The 19,608-nt window shown below is 43.2% G+C and overlaps 1 pseudogene; it reads left to right on the forward strand.

Annotated features, from left to right (window-relative positions):
- The first annotated feature begins 13,868 nt into the window (after positions 1-13,868).
- LOC144889182 (uncharacterized) lies at positions 13,869-16,291 on the forward strand (annotated as a pseudogene).
- Positions 16,292-19,608: the final 3,317 nt, after the last annotated feature.

The following is a 19,608-nucleotide window of genomic DNA, read 5'->3' on the forward strand; positions in this document are numbered from 1 at the left end:
GTCTGTAAACAACACTCTGTAGCCCCGACCTTCCCCTTTTTCCCCCATTAAATGTCGTGCCCAGGTTCACCGCATCTCACGTAGACAACTATAGGACATCTTGCTAGTTATTCTTAGTCTATGTCAGTTAAGGACTCGTTTCCATTAATTCTGACTCTTCGTTGCACCAGAATGTGATTGTATGGCACCGTTAGTAAGTTTAGGACCTCCCAATACCTCCCCGCATCTCTTCCTCATGGAACAACAACACCAACAACAACAACAGCGGCGGCGGCGGCGCGGCGAGTGTGCGTCCTCACTCCGGCTTGGTTAGCCGCCATTGAACATGTGCTCCGACGGGGTTACCACGCAGGGGCTCACTGTCAGCTCCTCGTCAAGGGCGGAGCCCGGTAACCCCCCGCACCCAATAAGAAGCGGCGGACCGATTCCATCTGGGGCGGAGCTAACGAGCCGAGGGCGTGTCACTCCCCGCTGGACATGCGCAGAAAGACGGAGGTGACGTCAGATGCGCCTCAGCTTGGAGAGAAATGGACGCCACCTCCAGCGCGACGATACCTACCCGCATCTCTGGACCGGACCGGGTCGATTCTGCCCCTGAGCCAAGGTGCACCTTGAGCTATCGACTGCCTGCCCTTCCTTGCCATCAATCCCTGTGTGAGTCAGTCTTGTCCCGTTTGTCTGTGGTCTGTCGGGAATAAGATAAGACTGTGTCTAAGTGCCCATCTTGCTGTGCTTTACCTCTTGCCGTGTAATCTAACCGTTCTGCATAACCAATATTATATCCTCCTCCGGAGGTCTTGAGAACTGTACCCCTTGTGTCGCTGCCTTAATCCCAGCCGTTGTGTCCTTTCCTTCATTGATTTAGCATAGCGCGATTCGGCCAACGTTCGAGTGTAATCGGGTAACTTGTGCGAACACGGCGGCCATTCCGCTCGGTCAAGCAACATCTAAGTCGTGTCCGTAACAATATATACAAACATATATCTTACTATAATTCACCAAATGTCCATCCGTCCGTTCAAAGGTACCGCAAAAACGGCTCAATCGATCGCAACGATATTTTGGGTGCTGATTCCTGGGGCCCTCGGAGTAAAATAGGCTATATTGTTTTTCCAAGTTCGCCAATTTTGCAATTTTCCAGTTTTTACAAACACGATGGAATAATATTTACCGAAATGAACAGTGATGTGGCTTTTGTTGAAATTCTACAAATACTGTTTATTCTACATACCAGGAGAGAGTAGATCGACTCCTGACGAACTCTTCCTATATAAACGTGCGGCTCCGAAGTAACATGGCAGCGTGTGCAAAGCGACTGAGAAACAGGTGTAGTGGCCGCTTCCGTGTTACAGATTGGGCGTGCACTCTTCACACATAAATGTGCGACTGAGAAAGACGTGTAGCGGCCGCTTCCGTTTTGCAGAATTCAATCGTTTTTCAAAATGGGCGCCATGTACTGTTTAGATTTTGATGATTTGCGTGTGATATGATTCAACGGATGTTTATATGAATCGTTTAAAATAAAATAAAATCCTTCAATTTCTGATATTTTGCCTTTTCATTTGGGCCTCCCAATTGAAGCCCCGCCCATAGGGCGGGTACCGTTGCTAGTATATATAATTGTTTTTTCCTTGTCCCCATAATTTCTACCCATAACATTTGGGCCATAGGCCATATATGAGTTAGCTTATGTGGTAATCCGGCATAGAGTGCCATGATGGGGGATATGACAATAATAGCAGCATCTGTTTGATATGTAAAATAAAAGCAATATTAAAATGCCTCTATAACTGCCTTCTCTCTTCTCACCTCTCCACTCAATCTGAACTAATAAAATTTGTATCTCGTCTGGGATTACTGCATTGAACAAAAAGTGGGGTGCAGAGTTAAGACAATTATCTGCGTAATGCTGATGAATATGTTTGGAATGTATCACAGATATATTATCTGATTAATAAGAAAGCAGTTGACTGAGAAAGATATATGATTAGTGGTTTTCCATCACCCTTTCAGCAGAAGTCCGTGTTAGCAACTTGGGAATATGCAGGGTACCAGCACAAATATAATGATTTAACGCAAGTTAGGATATTTGACATCTACAAATGAATACTAACCAATTGGTAGTTGAGTTGAAACTTCAAAGAACCCCTGGAAAGGATGGTATGCTTTATGATGTTTCCTCCTGATTACAGAGCACTCGGAAAAGTTTGCAAACAAGTTCCAATGTTCTCGGTCAATCAGCATTGGAATAATAGTGCAATAACGAAAAGCCTGCATCTGGTTTGAATTTTTTTTCTACTCTTTTTAGAGAGTATTACCTAACTATTAACAAAACATTCACTGCCATGTAATCATTGCACAATTTAAGGCAGCAGTCATGAGTGGAGAGGAAGCCATTCAGTATAATTTTGCCAAAATGTTCCATCTCATAGTTATTGTTATTTCAAATTGGTGTGTGTAATTGTTTTTATGGAGTTTGCCAATGCCAGAATGAGTGATGCAATACTGAATTTCTGTACATCCTTATTTTTAGAAAATACATTCTTAGCTTTGTTGTTGTGCAAATGGGAGACCTCTCCAAAAAATTAAGAACAATTTGTCATTTGGAGTACCTGAACAAGTGAATAAACAGCAGAAATAAAATGTGTTATGAATCTTAAGCAATATGTGTGGATGCTTACGGCGAATGCCTTTTTCCAAGGAATATGCGTTGCTAACAGTGTCTATGGCATTGTTGCACCAACAGAACTGCGCCATGAGAAAACTAGATGGCATTGTTCAAGCAAGATGGAAAAATACACAAATTGGATGATAAAGTGAGCAGCAAGTCTGGCCTTGTTGTAGAGCTGCTGTAGATGTATCAGCAAAAACTCAACCACAGATTAATCGGATTATAGTTATAGCCGCACCCGGAAAGCATGACTTTAATTAAGTTTGAATAATATTGTATTCTTATTCCTTTTCTGGATGCCATTGGAGTTATATTGTCGGGTTTATTCTTAATTGGTAATGCAGGATCAGTAATTTGGGAAGCAGGAATTCAGGAAACCCAAAACAAAAAAGGGTCGGAAATTAATTGAAAAATGGGGAGAAACTATGATGGGAAAATATATCTTTCTCCATCCATCAAAACCCTACTCCCTACCTCCAAAATATCAATAACAACCATACCCTCAAGAAATCTATGATTTTAAAAATAAAATCATATTTTATATACAGTACATGATAGTTGTCAATTCACATGCTGTTTCAGTGTTGAAGTTACATTCAACCCCTTAAGGGTGAAATAAGGGCTGTCAGGGTAGTCTAGAGGTTAGTATAATGGTATACTCACCTCTAAGCTGTCTACCCTGTGTTTGAATCCCAACCCAGCTATAAGTACGAGTATAAACTGTAACCTCATTGTTTCACTGGTGGGTTAATTCATCAATGTGCGCGCCATCCCTCAGATGGATGAAAACTGGGCTGATCAACTGCAGGCATTAGTTGGTGGTGGTCAAATTTCCCATGGTGTCCTTAGCAACGAGCAGGAAAGCCATCACCAACACCATGATCAAATTCAAAATTCCTGCGCTAACCTACAGAGGGCTACATCAGCGACACAGCCACACCTTCAGCCAACGATGCTACCCCACAGCCATGTGCTGCATACAAAAGATGTGTGGAAGCATTTAATGAACGACTATCACAATATGTAAAGCAACCCTTGATGACTTCTACATTACTTATTTTTTTAATTCAGACTTTCAGCCATGTGACAGGGCTGTGGCAAATAGATACAGGTATTCCTCTATTTGCGCCTATTTATATTTATGCTTTTTCAACTTAACGCCATTGACAATGTACTGAACACTTTTCTATTTACACTTTGTAATATTCACGTTTACGTTTTTCAATTCGATGTAATTTCGTCAAGCCGTACCACAACATCTATGCTGCTCTCCCATGCTGCACATTCCACCAAATAGGTTCACGGTGCATGTACTGCTCCACATGCCCAGGGCAACATCAGGTAAAGGAAACCCACCAGTAAGGCATGAAACCAGCTAGGCATCGTCAGATAACTATGTTCTGGATTCATTCATTTAATTGTTATGTCTTTAGTACTGTATTGTGCTGGCAAGATGGAATAGAGGTATGCACACTTGCATCTAAGCAGTCCAGCCTTGATTTGAAGCTTGACCCAGCTATAAAAGATCATCCTGATGCTTCACAGGCAGGGTGATTCATCAATGTGTGTGCCATCCATCAGATGGACGTTAAGCATTAGTCTGTGGACGTTAAAGATCCCATGGTGACCTTCGCGAATAGTAGGCGAGTATTCCCTGGCACCATGGCAAACTTCCAAACTCCTGCCCTATCCTGCAAGGGGTACTGCATCAGCGGCACAGCCTCACTTCCAGCAATGATGCAAACCAGCAGCCACAGGCTGCACACAAAATGAAGAGTACTGTATTTAGTTTGGTTATGTTAGGATGAGCGAAAATTACCGCACAGAAATGCATCCTCAATTTATAACATTATTCAAATGTGAAAACTGCTTTCGATTTACACTTTTTCGATTTACACAAGGGTTTTTAGAAACACATCTGAGCATGAATAGCTGACTAAGTGCACCTGCAACAAATCTTCTTGACACCTGTCAGAGGCACGTTAGAGTTTGTGAAAAGGGGGAGATGACCCTCAAAGCTATTGATCTACCATGAGGCATTTGAATGATAAGGAGATGAATTGAACTCATAATATGTTTTCATATGGTTGCCTCTGATAAGAGAAAATGTTAACATGATCGCGTCCAGAAAATATCGTTTTCATTGAGTGAAGATCGGTATGGCTAAAACCGTTTTCCGCTTAATGCAGACAAACGCCGAACACTGTTTAACATGGACAAAACGTCATTAGGAACATTGTCTGCTTAACATCAGCTGCATTGGTCAAAGTGGACAATGTTTCTTTCTAAAACTAACGTTTAATTTTTCAGCCGAACTAGGTTCGGCTCATTGGTGCCCATTTAAGTATTGTGATTCTGATTATAATTTACAGATCTGCTGCACTAAACGTTTTTATTGTCCCCCGTCGCACCGCGGAGCGAAAGGGGGACTATGGTTTTCCCCTCCGTCCGTGCGTGCGTGCGTCCGTCCGTGCGTGCATCCGTCCGGGCGTGCGTGCGTGCGTAAGCGAAGGACCGAATTCTAATTTGGTGTGTGGGTGCAACCCCACGTCAAAATCCATGATGGCCGCCGCCATGTATGTCTGAACCTTGTGAGCGGAATATCTTGAAAAATAAGCGAAGTACCAACATATAATCTGGTGTGTGGGTGTATCTAGGCATAAGGAAGAATGCTTTGAAAATTGGGTCGCCACGTGAAAATCCAAGATGGCCGCCACCATATATATGTCTGAACCTTGTGAGCGAAATATCTTGAAAAATAAACAAACTACTAACTTCTAATCTGGTGTGTGGGTGTATCTACGCATAAGGGAGACAACAACAACAACAACAACATGCATTTTAAGGCCATTTTCCCTACTAGAGCGGGGGTTAGCCTTGCTGTCCCCATGACAATCTTCTCCATTTTGCCCTATTTTCTGCATCTCCCCTTGTTAACCCCCTTGCCCGCATTTCTTCTTCCACCATCTTTAGCCAAGTCTTTCTCGGTCTTCCCCGTCCTCTACTTCCTTCTACATTCATTTCCATCACTCTTCTCAACCAGTCACTTTCATCCTTCCTCACCACATGACCAAACCATCTCAACCTGTTCCTCCTCACAGCATCAATCACAGGCTCTATTCCCATCATCTTTCGCAATTCATCATTTGTCTTCCTCTCTCTCAACGACACTCCACACATCCACCGAAAGGGAGAACGCATAAGGAAGAACGCTATTGAAAATTGGGTCGCCACGTCAAAATCCAAGATGGCCGCCACCATATATATGTCTGAACCTTGTGAGCGAAATATCTCGAAAAATAAACGAACTACTAACTTCTAATCTGGTGTGTGGGTGTATCTACGCATAAGGGAGAACGCTGTTGAAAATTGGGTCGCCACGTCAAAATCCAAGATGGCCGCCTTGCGTCTTCCACTTTGTCAACTCGCATCACTTCACCGACGGGGGACCTAGGCGTAACGCTTGTTGTAATTTCCTTGATGACAAAGTTCATTGATTTATTCAATCCACACTCGATGAAGGATACCTTACCATGTATGTGATGTTTGCAAACTAGATAGCAATATAGCACCATACACTGACAGTGTGCATCTGTCCTTCAAGCTTCATTGTGCATTGTTTGTTTTAGCTGTGCATTGTTTGTTTTAGATGTGCATTGTTTGTGCATTGTTTGTTTTAGCTGTGCATTTTGTTTTAGATGTGCATTGTTTGTTTTAGCTGTGCATTGTTTGTTTTAGATGTGCATTGTTTGTTTTAGCTGTGCATTGTTTGTTTTAGATGTGCATTGTTTGTGCATTGTTTGATTTAGCTGTGCATTGTTTGTGCATTGTCTGCGCATTGTTTGATTTAGCTGTGCATTGGTTGTGCATTCTTTGTTTTTGCTGTGCATTGTTTGTTTTACCTGTGCATTGTTTGTTTTACCTGTGCATTTTCTTTTTTGCTGTGCATTTTGTTTTAGCTGTGCATTGTTTGTTTTAGCTGTGCATTCTTTGTTTTAGCTGTGCATTGTTTTAGCTGTGCATTGTTTGCTTTAGCTGTGCATTGTTTGTGCATTGTTTGTTTTAGCTGTGCATTGTTTGTTTTAGCTGCACATTGTTTGTTTTAGCTGTGCATTGTTTGTTTTAGCTGTGCATTGTTTGTGCATTGTTTGTTTTACCTGTGTGTTGTTTGTTTTTAGCTGTGCATTGTTTGTTTTAGCTGTGCATTGTTTGTTTTACCTGTGCATTGTTTGTTTTAGCTGTGCGTTGTTTGTTTTAGCTGTGCGTTGTTTGTTTTAGCTGTGTGTTGTTTGTTTTACCTGTACATTATTTGTCTTACCTGTGTGTTGTTTTTTTTCGCTGTGCATTATTTGTTTTAGCTGTGTGTTGTTTGTTTTAGCTGTGTGTTGTTTGTTTTAGCTGTGTGTTGTTTGTTTTAGTTGTGTGTGTTTTTTTTTTTTGCTGTGCATTATTTGTTTTAGCTGTACATTGTTTGTTTTAGCTATGCATTGTTTGTTTTAGCTGTGTGTTGTTTGTTTTAGTTGTGTGTTGTTTGTTTTAGCTGTGCATTGTTTAAGCATTGTTTGTTTTAGCTCTGTGTTGTTTGTTTTAGCTGTGCATTGTTTGTTTTAGCTGTGCATTTTTTTTTAGCTGTTCATTGTTTGTTTTAGCTGTGCATTATTTGTTTTAGCTGTGCATTGTTTGTTTTAGCTGTGCATTGATTGTGCATTTTTTCTTTTAGCTGTGTATTGTTTGTTTTAGCTGTGCATTGTTTGTTTTAGCTGTGCTTTGTTTGTTTTAGCTGTTTGTTGTTTGTTTATCTGTGTGGTATTTGTTGTAGCTGTGCATTGTTTGTTTTAGCTGTGCATTGCTTGTTTTAGCTGTGTGTTGCATGTTTTCACTATGCCTTGTTTGATTTAGCTGCACATTGTTTGTTTTAGCTGTGTGTTGTTTGTTTTATCTGTGTGTTGTTTGTTTTAGCTGTGCATTGTTTATGCAGTGTTTGTTTTAGCTGTGTGTTGTTTGTTTTTGCTGTGCATTGTTTGTTTTAGCTGTGTGTTGTTTGCTTTAGCTGTGCATTGTTTCTTTTAGCTGTGCATTGTTTGTTTTGGCTGTGTGTTGTTTGTTTTTGCTGTGCATTGTTTGTTTTAGCTGTGTGTTGTTTGCTTTAGCTGTGCATTTTCTTTTAGCTGTGCATTGTTTGTTTTAGCTGTGTGTTGTTTGTTTTAGCTGTGCATTGTTTATGCATTGTTTGTTTAATCTGTGTTGTTTGTTTTAGCTGTGCATTTTGTTTTAGCTGTGCATTTTGTTTTAGCTGTGCATTGTTTATTTTAGCTGTGCATTGTTTGTTTTAGCTGTGTGTTGTTTGTTTTACCTGTGCATTGTTTATGCATTATTTGTTTTAGCCGTGCATTCTTTGTTTTAGCTGTGCATTGTTTATGCGTTGCTTGTTTCAGCTGTGCATTATTTGTTTTAGCTCTGCATTGTTTATTTTAGCTGTGCAGTTTGTTTTAGCTGTGCATTGTTTGTTTTAGCTGTGTGTTTTGTTTTAGTTGTGTGTTGTTTGTTTTAGCTGTGCATTGTTTATGCATTGTTTGTTTTACCTGTGTTGTTTTTTTTAGCTGTGCATTGTTTGTTTTAGCTGTGTGTTGTTTGTTTTAGCTGTGCATTGTTTGTTTTAGCTGTGCATTGTTTGCTTTAGCTGTGTCTTGTTTGCTTTAGCTGTGCATTGTTTGTTTTACCTGTGCATTGTTTGTTTTACCTGTGCATTGTTTGTTTTACCTGTGCATTGTTTGTTTTACCTGTGCATTGTTTGTTTTAGCTCTGCATTGTTTATGCATTGTTTGTCTTAGTTGTGCATTATTTGTTTTAGCTGTGCATTGTTTGTTTTAGCTGTGCATTGTGCATTGTTTGTTTTAGCTGTGTGTTTCTTGTTTTCACAGGGGATTGATTGATTTAGCTGCACATTGTTTGTTTTAGTTGTGTGTTGTTTGTTTTATCTGTGTGTTGTTTGTTTTAGCTGTGCATTGTTTATGCAGTGTTTGTTTTAGCTGTGCATTGTTTGTTATAGCTGTGCATTGTTTGTTTTAGCTGTGTGTTGTTTGTTTTAGCTGTGCATTGCTTGTTTTAGCTGTGTGTTGTTTGTTTTAGCTGTGCATTGTTCATGCATTGTTTGTTTAATCTGTGTTGTTTGTTTTAGCTGTGCATTTTGTTTCAGCTGTGCATTTTGTTTTAGCTGTGCATTGTTTATTTTAGCTGTGCATTGTTTGTTTTAGCTGTGTGTTGTTTGTTTTACCTGTGCATTGTTTATGCATTGTTTGTTTTAGCCGTGCATTCTTTGTTTTAGCTGTGCATTGTTTATGCATTGTTTGTTTCAGCTGTGCATGGTTTGTTTTCGCTCTGCATTGTTTCTTTTAGCTTTACATTGTTTGTTTTAGCTGTGTGTTGTTTGTTTTAGTTGTGTGTTGTTTGTTTTAGCTGTGCATTGTTTATGCATTGTTTGTTTTACCTGTGTTTTTTTTTTTAGCTGTGCATTGTTTGTTTTAGCTGTGTGTTGTTTGTTTTAGCTGTGTGTTGTTTGTTTTAGCTGTTCATTGTTTGCTTTAGCTGTGTGTTGTTTGCTTTAGCTGTGTGTTGTTTGCTTTAGCTGTGCATTGTTTGTTTTACCTGTGCATTGTTTGTTTTACCTGTGCATTGTTTGTTTTAGCTGTGTGTTTTAGCTCTGCATTGTTTATGCATTGTTTGTCTTAGTTGTGCATTATTTGTTTTAGCTGTGCATTGTTTGTTTTAGCTGTGCATTGTGCATTGTTTGTTTTAGCTGTGCATTGTTTCTTTTAGCTGTGCATTGTTTGTGCATTGTTTCTTTTAGCTGTGCTTTTTTTTCTTTTAGCTGTGCATTGTTTCTTTTAGCTGGGTCCAGATTCATATTTGATTCCACTTCTGTTGATTGACTCACTGGAAATTGAATACCTCATTGCTGTGTATTAACTGACCCGACCCACTTGCTGTGAAGGCCAGACCAACATTTTCATTCATGTTAATTTCTGTTTATTATACCTTTATTAGAATAATAAACCAGGGATTACAAGGCCTGCTCTTTTGACTAATATATTTCCCACTAGAAATGTCTGATCAATTTGGCGATTTAATGCACCATCAGTTTATTCCGCCTATGTAGTTCGTAAAGAAAGCATAAACATTCGGTAAGTCTTTGCCTAGCAGACCTTGCAGGCAGGAGTGGTGCAAAGTCCCCAGGCTCATGAAATGATTTCAATGCTAGCACAAACAGAAAACACGATTTACGGAACAGCAATAAGTACAAAACGGTTATTTTTCTTCTACAGAGACTTTGAAGCTTATGAAAGATCGGCAAAGGTAGACTGTTTTGTGTAATTCATTTCATGCAAGACATTTTGCTTTTTTCATTCAAGTTAAAGAATAATATTTTTTTGTACTCTGTTATTGTCAAATATTATTCTTTTCACAAAAGCAAAGGAATCTTTTGTAATTCACAGCTACATTTTTGTGTCATTTATAACTTTTCTTAACTCTGGTTCTTGTGAAGTCAGGCTGAACTTTCTTTGTTTGAAGAAAAGGAAACTATATTTTAAGAAAACTTTTAACCCTTATTTAACATACTTGAACATAATCACATTCATGATTTAAAGCGAAACATACATTTCAATTTTTGGAGAATTTCTAGTTGATTGCCAAGTTTTCCCCTTTGCATTTATTTTACATGAAAGAAATGTAAAATTAAGCGGCAAATGTAACTTTAGTGAATTTCCACGTAATTTATGCAGAGGCAGCTATGTCTTGTCCACTATTGGTTGTGAAACACACGTGTGATATCAGCTTGTGGTTATGGGGTCACTATTGGCGATGAAATATCTTACAATGTCCAATATATGCTGCTGAATTCATTCATTCATTCATACATCGTGAGATAAAGTGGAAAATCGGATAATTTGGTAATTCTTCGTTTTTTTATTAAACCTTTTTACATCTCAAGCTAAAAGTTTACTTTTTAATGTAATTTTGTAATTATAACTGCTAAAATACTGCATCATAGACATGCGAGAACACATTGTTATGTCTAATGCCATTATGAGACACCATTGATTAGTCAGCAAATCTCTCATCTGGCTAAATACTGTGCTAGATTGAAATGCCATGATTGGCAGGAAGCAACCCCATCCATGAAAGCTGGGATATGTTCTGGCAGCAAGAAGCTTGCTTTTACCACTTACCAAACAGCTTGCATGGTTAAAAGTGCCCAAGCAAGCATTCCAACGGAAAGAGGCAAATGGCACTGCTTAACAGCATGGGGATCTCCATGTAAACGTACTATCGTGGTACTCGAGCAAATTCTGTCAGGGCTGTCATTTTCAGTTTTACTTGATCCTCTGGTGACAACTTCCCCCAAAAAATTTATTGTGTTACCAGTGGCTACAGAGTATGAAGAAGAGGGAAAGAAAGATAACCAAATGAAGAGTCAGAAGGAGGAGCTCCCTGCCAAGCTTTGTACATTTTGGACCACTGCATTTTGGGGAGGGTGAGAGCTGGAGACGTTTTGCATGTTTGTAGATTTAAAGAATTAGAATGAAAAGTAAAAGTAACAATAAAAGTATGAAATGAACGTTTCAATAATACGAGCAGAGTTCCCTCCCTCTCGGTGTGTGGAGTATTATTTTTTTTTTACTGTTGAAAGCTCCAGTCATCTATATATATAAAACACAGTTTGTGTGTGTGTGTGTGTGTGTGTGTGTGTGTGTGTGTGTGTGTGTGTGTGTGTGTGTGTGTGTGTAATGTTACCGATAGACTCCTAAACGGAGAGGCTCACGTACTTGATATTTGGCACAGACATGGCCATTGAGCCTGGTAAGAACATGGCCGACCTAAAATTTTATTTCATAATATTTTTAAACCATATTTTTACCTCAGCGCATTTCAGCGAGGAATATTATGCACGGAATCTGACCGGTCGCAGAGCAGCGCGCTGATTCGCTCAGAGCGATCATGTGACGTTCCTTGCCCCCATTAACTCAGTTACGCGTTCGCACGTATTTCAGAGCGAAAAGCGATTGCCTTTTTTCACATTTCAGCGACGAACATTGCCATTCACACCACATAGGTTTTTTTCCCTTTCATCTTTAGATCCATATTTTTTGCCATAACGTAGCGCATTATGGCTCTCTCGAGCTCGAGTTAGCCAATCACCTGGGAGCATGAGGCCACGTTGGCCACGCCCACGACAGGACGCAGAGTTGCAATCTATCGCTCAGAGCGATCACGTGATGTTCCTTGCCGCGCGATTGCGTTTTTTCACATTTGAGCGAGGAACATTGCCATTCACACCACATAGGTTTTTTTTCCTTTCATCTTCAGATCCATATTTTTTGCCATAACGTAGCGCATTATGGCTCTCTCGAGCTCGAGTTAGCCAATCACTTGGGAGCATGAGGCCACGTTGGCCATGCCCATGACAGGACGCAGAGTTGCAATCGATCGCTCAGAGCGATCACGTGATGTTCCTTGCCGCGCGATTGCGTTTTTTCACATTTGAGTGAGGAACATTGCCATTCACACCACATAGGTTTTTTTTTCTTTCATCTTTAGATCCATATTTTTTGCCATAATGTAGCGCATTATGGCTCTCGAGCTCGAGTTAGCCAATCACCTGGGAGCATGAGGCCACGTTGGCCACGCCCACGACACGACGCAGAGTTGCAATCGTGCGTTTGCGTCATTTCTTACCACGTGTAAACGTGGTATTTTGTCTACGAGTATTTAGAATTTGGTATTTTGAATTTGTCTACGAGTGAGTGACTGGAAGACTGACTGTGATAAAGGCAATGGCACCGAAGAAAAGAAATTTGTCATGTTCAACCTCCCGAGCAAGGAAAATCGCTGATCGGAGACTCCATGAAGCCGATGAAGGTACTTTTCACCATCAACAAGCCAATCAAGAACGTGTCTCTAGATTCAGACAGCGAGAGACAGAAGATGAGACAGAGGCACGTCTAAACACCAATCAACAATGTCTGGCGAGGGCCAGACAGCGAGAGACAGAAGATGAGACAGAGGCACGTCTAAACGCCAATCAACAATGTCTGGCGAGGGCCAGACAGCGAGAGACAGAAGATGAGACAGAGGCACGTCTGAACGCTAATCAACAACGTGTGGCGAGGGCCAGACAGCGAGAGACAGAAGATGAGACAGAGGCACGTCTGAATGCCAATCAACAAAGTGTAGCGAGGGCCAGACAGCAAGAGACAGAAGATGAGACAGAGGCATGTCTAAATGCCAATCAACAAAGTGTAGCGAGGGCCAGACAGCAGGAGACAGAAGAACAGCACCAAAAACGACTCAACAACTGGCAACCATCAGGCAGACGGCAGCTGGCCCGCATGGGAGAAGGCTGCATTCAGTTACAATCCGAACACTGACTACTCCTCAAACGTTGATATTGGCTCCATGTCGTTCACCTGTCAGTTTTGCCATGCCTTGAAATGGAAGGGAGAAACACCAGGAATGTGTTGCAGGGGAGGCAATGTCCTTTTGCCTTCCCTCCAATCTCCACCGGAACCTTTGAAAGAACTACTTCAATCAACTACGACTCAATCCAGACACTTCCTGAAGGAAATCCGTAATTACAACTCTTCGTTCCAAATGACTTCGTTTGGAGCAGATCGCGTCGTCACTGAGCAAGGATTCATGCCTACATTCAAGGTGCAAGGCCAGGTATACCACCTCATTGGCTCTATCCACCCTCAACCAGGTGAGCAACCGAAATTTTTACAAATCTATTTTATGGGTGACCACCGAGAAGAAGCTGCCCGACGAGGACAGAACTTCCCCAACCTACGCTCTGAACTAATCCTCGCCTTACAAGATATGCTCCACTCAAATAATGCGCTGGTCAACAGCTTCAAGTCGACATTGGAGAGAATGCCTTCACCTGATTACAAGGTCGTAATTCGAGCTGACAAACGTCCTCATGGAGAGCACGAACGTCGGTTTAACGAGCCAGTCAACAATGACGTTGCAGTTCTCATGGTAGGAGAGCAGTACAACAATCGCGACATCGTCCTGCATCTTCGCGACAACAGCACGAAGCGGATTTCGGAGACTCACCGATTCTATGACGCCCTCCAGTACCCTCTGATTTTCTGGAAAGGACAAGATGGCTATCATTTTGAAGTTGAACAAGCTGGTGGCCGGGGAAAGAAAGTATCTGCGAATGACTTCTATGCCTTCCACATCATGGTCAGAAAGAATTCCACGAATCATATCCTGCAGTGCCGTGATCTGTTCCACCAGTTCATCGTCGACATGTATGCCAAAATCGAAAGTGAGAGACTCCTCTTTATCCGGCTCCACCAACGTCAACTGAGGGCAGAATCGTACGCACACCTCAGGGATGCTGTCAACAATGACGGAGATGTTCAGAACATGGGACAACTGGTCATCTTGCCATCCACATTCACCAGAGGTCCCCGATACATGCACGAGCGGACCAGGATGCGATGGCATACGTACGCAATTATGGTCGCCCCGACCTTTTCCTTACCTTCACCTGTAATCCGAAGTGGGAAGAAATTAAGCGAGAGTTGATGATCAACCAGCAGCCAACACATCGCCATGACATTGTCGCAAGGGTATTCCACCAGAAACAGAAGGAACTCATGCAGACGATTAAGAAGGGCAAAGTTTTCGGGACTGTCCGATGCTTCATGTACACCATTGAATGGCAGAAATGAGGCCTGCCCCATGCCCACATTCTGGTGTGGCTAGAAGAAAAGATCCACGCTTCCAATGTAGACTCTTTTATCAGTGCTGAACTTCCAAACCCGGATGAGGATCCAGAGCTGTTCAACATCGTCAAAACGCAGATGGTGCATGGCCCTTGCGGCCGGCTGAATCCATCGTCTCCGTGTATGAAGGACGGTAAATGCACCAAGCGATATCCTAGGGCATTTCTCAAGGAAACGCGGACTGGTCTGGATGGATACCCACTTTACCGGAGGAGAAAGCCTGAAAGCGGTGGATCTGAAACATCTATTTCAATTTCCGAGACCAGAAGCATAGACGTTGACAACCGATGGATTGTACCATACTGTCCACTTCTCTCTAAAATGTTCAAGGCTCATGTCAATGTTGATTTCTGCAACTCAGTGAAATCAATCAAATACGTGTGCAAATACGTCAACAAAGGTTCGGACATGGCGATGTTCGGCCTTCAGAGGAACAAAAACGACGAGATTGAGGCATATCAGCTGGGGCGTTACGTCAGTAGTAACGAAGCTATCTGGAGAGTTCTCAATTTCCCTATCCACGAACGCTACCCAACCGTTGTACACCTTTCTGTACATCTTGAGAATGGCCAGAGAGTGTATTTCACAGAAGGCAACGCAAGGCAAAAAGCAGCAGAACCACCAAGTTCAACTACACTTACCGCATTCTTCCAATTGTGTCAACAAGACGAATTCGCCAAAACACTCATCTACAATGAAGTCCCACAGTACTCCACCTGGGTGGTTGGCAGTAAGACGTGGAAAAGACGTACACAAGGAGCACGAGTTGTGGGACATCCCGACATTCGCCGTTCAGATGCAATTGGACGAGTCTACACTGTACATCCAAACAATTTCGAATGCTTCTTCCTGCGCCTTCTACTCCATCATGTCAAAGGACCCATCTCTTTCCAAGAACTGAGAACGTTCAACGGCCAGGTTTGCGACACCTTCCGCCAAGCCTGCCACCTGCATGGCCTTCTGGAGGATGACAGCCACTGGGATGACAGAAGAAGCAGCAGTCTCATGCTCTCCAGCACTGTTGAGAAATCTCTTTGCCATCATGCTACAAACTTGCGGTCTCTCCAATCCGGTACAACTGTGGAATAACCATCGTGACGATCTCAGCGAGGACATTCTCCACAGGGCAAGACAGGTTCATGCTGAAGCAGACTACTCCGATGCGATCTACAATGAAGCCTTAGTACTCATAGAAGACAAACTGCTTTCTCTTGGAGGACATTCGCTGGAGGTCATTGGCCTTCCTGTAACACAGCGACAACAACAGAATCACCTGGCTCGGGAAGTACTCCGAGAGACTTCATACAACGCACAAGAGTTGGAAAACTACATCAATGAAAACGAGCCAAGACTGACAGTGGAGCAAGGACAGATCTACATGCAAGTGCTGGCGAGCATACACTCTTCTGAAGGTAGATTGTTCTTTCTGGACGCACCTGGAGGCCCTGGAAAAGCGTTCCTTATGAACCTCCTCCTGTCAAAAATCAGGCAGAAAAAGCTGATTGCTCTGGCTGTTGCCTCTTCCGGAATTGCTGCCACTCTTCTCCCCGGGGGCCGGACCGCCCATTCAACCTTCAAGCTCCCCCACAACCTCACTAACACGGAGCAGCCAATGTGCAACATTTCCAAGTCATCGGCTGTCGCAGCGGTATTTTGGCAATGCCAACTCATTGTCTGGGACGAGTGCACAATGTCTCACAGAGTTGCACTGGAGGCAGTTGACCGCACATTGCAAGATATTCGAAACGTTCAGACTGTCATGGGAGGCATTACTCTTCTGATGGCAGGGATTTCCGACAGACCCTGCCTGTCATACCACGCGTAGAGTACCTACATAAAGAGAGTAGCGACATAGGGGGACCAGAAATTTAGGGTCACGTGACTCCAGGTGCCATTTTGTTTCACACGCGATCGCGTATCAATCAACGCCGTACGCAGCTTAAAACGAATTAGTACTGAAAGTTTGGTGATCAAAAAATCTGACAAAATGACGGGATGTTGCGCCTTTGGATGCAGCAATAAATCGGAGAATGGGTACAAGATGTATAGGTTCCCTGCAAATCCACAAAGACGGAAAGTATGGGAGAACAAAGTGAGCAGAGTGGGATGGAAACCAACTTCGTCATCGTGTTTGTGCGAGGTAAGCAGTGGTGATATCGGTCCCATGTATTAATATTGGCGTATGTATCGATTCGCACGAAAAGGGAGGAGCTTAATCATATGACGTCATGAAAAAACGCGATGACGCAGCCTCGCAGAACAAGAGCGGAATCTCCATACAGTTCCAGGGGGGTGTGTGTGTGTGTGTGTGTGTGTGTATATGTGTGTGTATGTGTATATGTGTGTGGGGGTATATGTGTGTATATGTGTGTATGTGTGTATGTGTGTGTGTGTGTGTGTGTGTGTGTGTGTGTGTGTGTGTGTGTGTGTGTGTGTGTGTGTGTGTGCACGTGCATATATGTGTGTGTGTGTGTGTGTGTGTGCGTGCATATATGTGTCTGTGTGTGTGTATGTGTATATATGTGTGTGTGTGTGTATGTGTATATATGTGTGTGTGTATATGTGTGTATTTGTATTATTTAATTATTTACCAAGAAGACAATTTTTTTCTTCTTCTTCATTTTGCTTATAAAACTCAAGAAGACATACTCGATATAATAGTACATTCTTTCCAAAAACCCTATTTGTAATCATATTACCCTCAGTCATAAAATGATTTTGCTATGACAATATGTGATCTACCATTGCCTCGACTAATAATTTTACTTTTCTCGAGCAAACGAACTTGGGGCACCACCTTATGGACCACTTGTTTGTGGCCGAGCACCACCATGGACCCCAATGTTTTGGGATGTCAATGTCCCAGTCGCACACACCCAGTCCCAGTCGCACACACCCAGTCCCAGTCGCACACACCCAGTCCCAGTCGCACACACCCAGTCCGAGTCGCACACACCCAGTCCCAGTCGCACACCCCGAGTCCCAGACACCCAGTCCCAGTCGCACACACCCAGTCCCAGTCGCACACACCCAGTCCCAGTCGCACACACCCAGTCCCAGTCGCACACACCCAGTCCCAGTCGCACACACCCAGTCCCAGCAGTCAGACACCCAGTCCCAGTCGCACACACCCAGTCCCAGTCGCACGCACCCAGTCCCAGTCGCACGCGCACAGTCCCAGTCGCACGCACCCAGTCCCAGTCACACGCACCCAGTCCCAGTCACACGCACCCAGTCCCAGTCACACGCACCCAGTCCCAGTCGCACGCACCCAGTCCCAGTCGCACGCACCCAGTCCCAGTCACACGCACCCAGTCCCAGTCACACGCACCCAGTCCCAGTCACACGCACCCAGTCCCAATCACACGCACCCAGTCCCAATCTCACACACACACACACACACACACACACACACACACACACACACACACACACACACACACACACACACGCACACACACACACACACACACCGAGTATTTTGTGTTAAATATGTCCCAAAGACCGTCTTTGCAATGCATCAAATCAACTGAGGAACTGTGCAACTGCAAGGCGTGCATAGACGATAAAAGATGTGCACGACAGGGACAGAGACGTGCACGACGATAGACGTGCACGGACGATAGACGTGCACGGACGATAGACGTGCACGGACGATACAAGACGTGCACGGACGATACAAGACGTGCACGGACGATACAAGACGTGCACGGACGATACAAGACGTGCACGGACGATACAAGGCGTGCACGGACGATAAAGGCGTGCACGGACTGGGACATGCACACACACAGAGAGAGAGAGAGAGGTTAATGAGTTGCATAGAGGGGGGGGGGGGGTGGGGGGGGGGGGGGGAACGACTTTGCCATACAGCCAAGGTTTGGACCATGTAGATATTAGTTCACTGGCGGTGCGGCAAGCGCTCGCACTGCGCGCTGGCGAGTGAAACAAAATGGCGTCACTGCGGAAGTTGTCGCTACTCTCTTTATGTAGGTACTCCAACCACGCGGGACCAAGGCAGATGAACTTCGTTCCTGTATAAAGGCATCTCCTCTATGGTCAAAAGTGACGAAGTTGAAACTCAGCACAAACATGCGTGTCACCCTTCATGGATATGTAGCCGCAGGCACCTTTTCAGCGAAGCTGTTACAGATCGGAAACGGAGATTTGCAGACGTGCCCTGAAGATGGACTGGACATCGTACCATGCGGCAACAATGTCACCACGGCTGACGAACTCAAGGCGAACGTCTTCCCCAACATCCCCGCCAACTACCGAAATCACTCCTGGCTCTGTGAAAGGGAAATTCTAGCCCCAAAGAACGATGCAGTGTACAAAATCAATTTGGATCTTCTGCAGACTATTCCTGGGGATCTAAGAACTTACCGATCTGTCGACTCAATCCAAAACGACCACGAGACTGTCCATTACCCGGTAGAGTTCCTCAATTCGCTACAGCCTCCGGGTGTGCCTCCCCACATACTCCATCTAAAGGAAGGTGCTCCAATCATGCTCCTGAGAAATATCGATCCTCCAAAACTGTGCAACGGCACACGACTGGCTATCAAAAAGTTGATGCCTCACGTAATTGAGGCCAACATACTTACGGGAAACTATAGCGGGGAACAGGTCTTCATTCCGAGGATACAAATCATACCATCTGATCTGCCATTCGAGTTCAAAAGGCTCCAATTCCCCATACGGCTCAGCTTTGCCATGACCATCAACAAGGCGCAAGGACAATCTCTCAAGGTGGTCGGACTGAACCTTCATTCCCCGTGCTTCTCCCATGGCCAACTATACGTAGGATGTAGTCGGGTAGGACAAGAGAACAATCTATACATCCTATCCGAACAAGGAAAGACAAAGAACATTGTTTACAAGGAAGCACTGCGTAATTAACTACGTGTCTGGTGTGTTGTGATGATTGTGAGAATATCGATTCTGATTCTGATTCTGATCTGATTTTTATGTGTATTTATGTGTATTTTATGTGATTTTATGTATTTATGTGTATAAAAAAAAAACACAAAAAAAGGCACGAAGGAAAATAGTTAATTACTCTGACACATTTAGCTGCGGGGATTGAAAAATCACCGGACAATTGTTGCTGTTTTCATGCTTTTTACTGCTGTTTTGATG

The sequence above is a fragment of the Myxine glutinosa genome, unplaced genomic scaffold (genome assembly GCF_964187855.1).
Source record: "Myxine glutinosa unplaced genomic scaffold, kmMyxGlut1.1 SCAFFOLD_1489, whole genome shotgun sequence".
Classification (NCBI taxonomy): Eukaryota; Metazoa; Chordata; class Myxini; order Myxiniformes; family Myxinidae; genus Myxine; species Myxine glutinosa.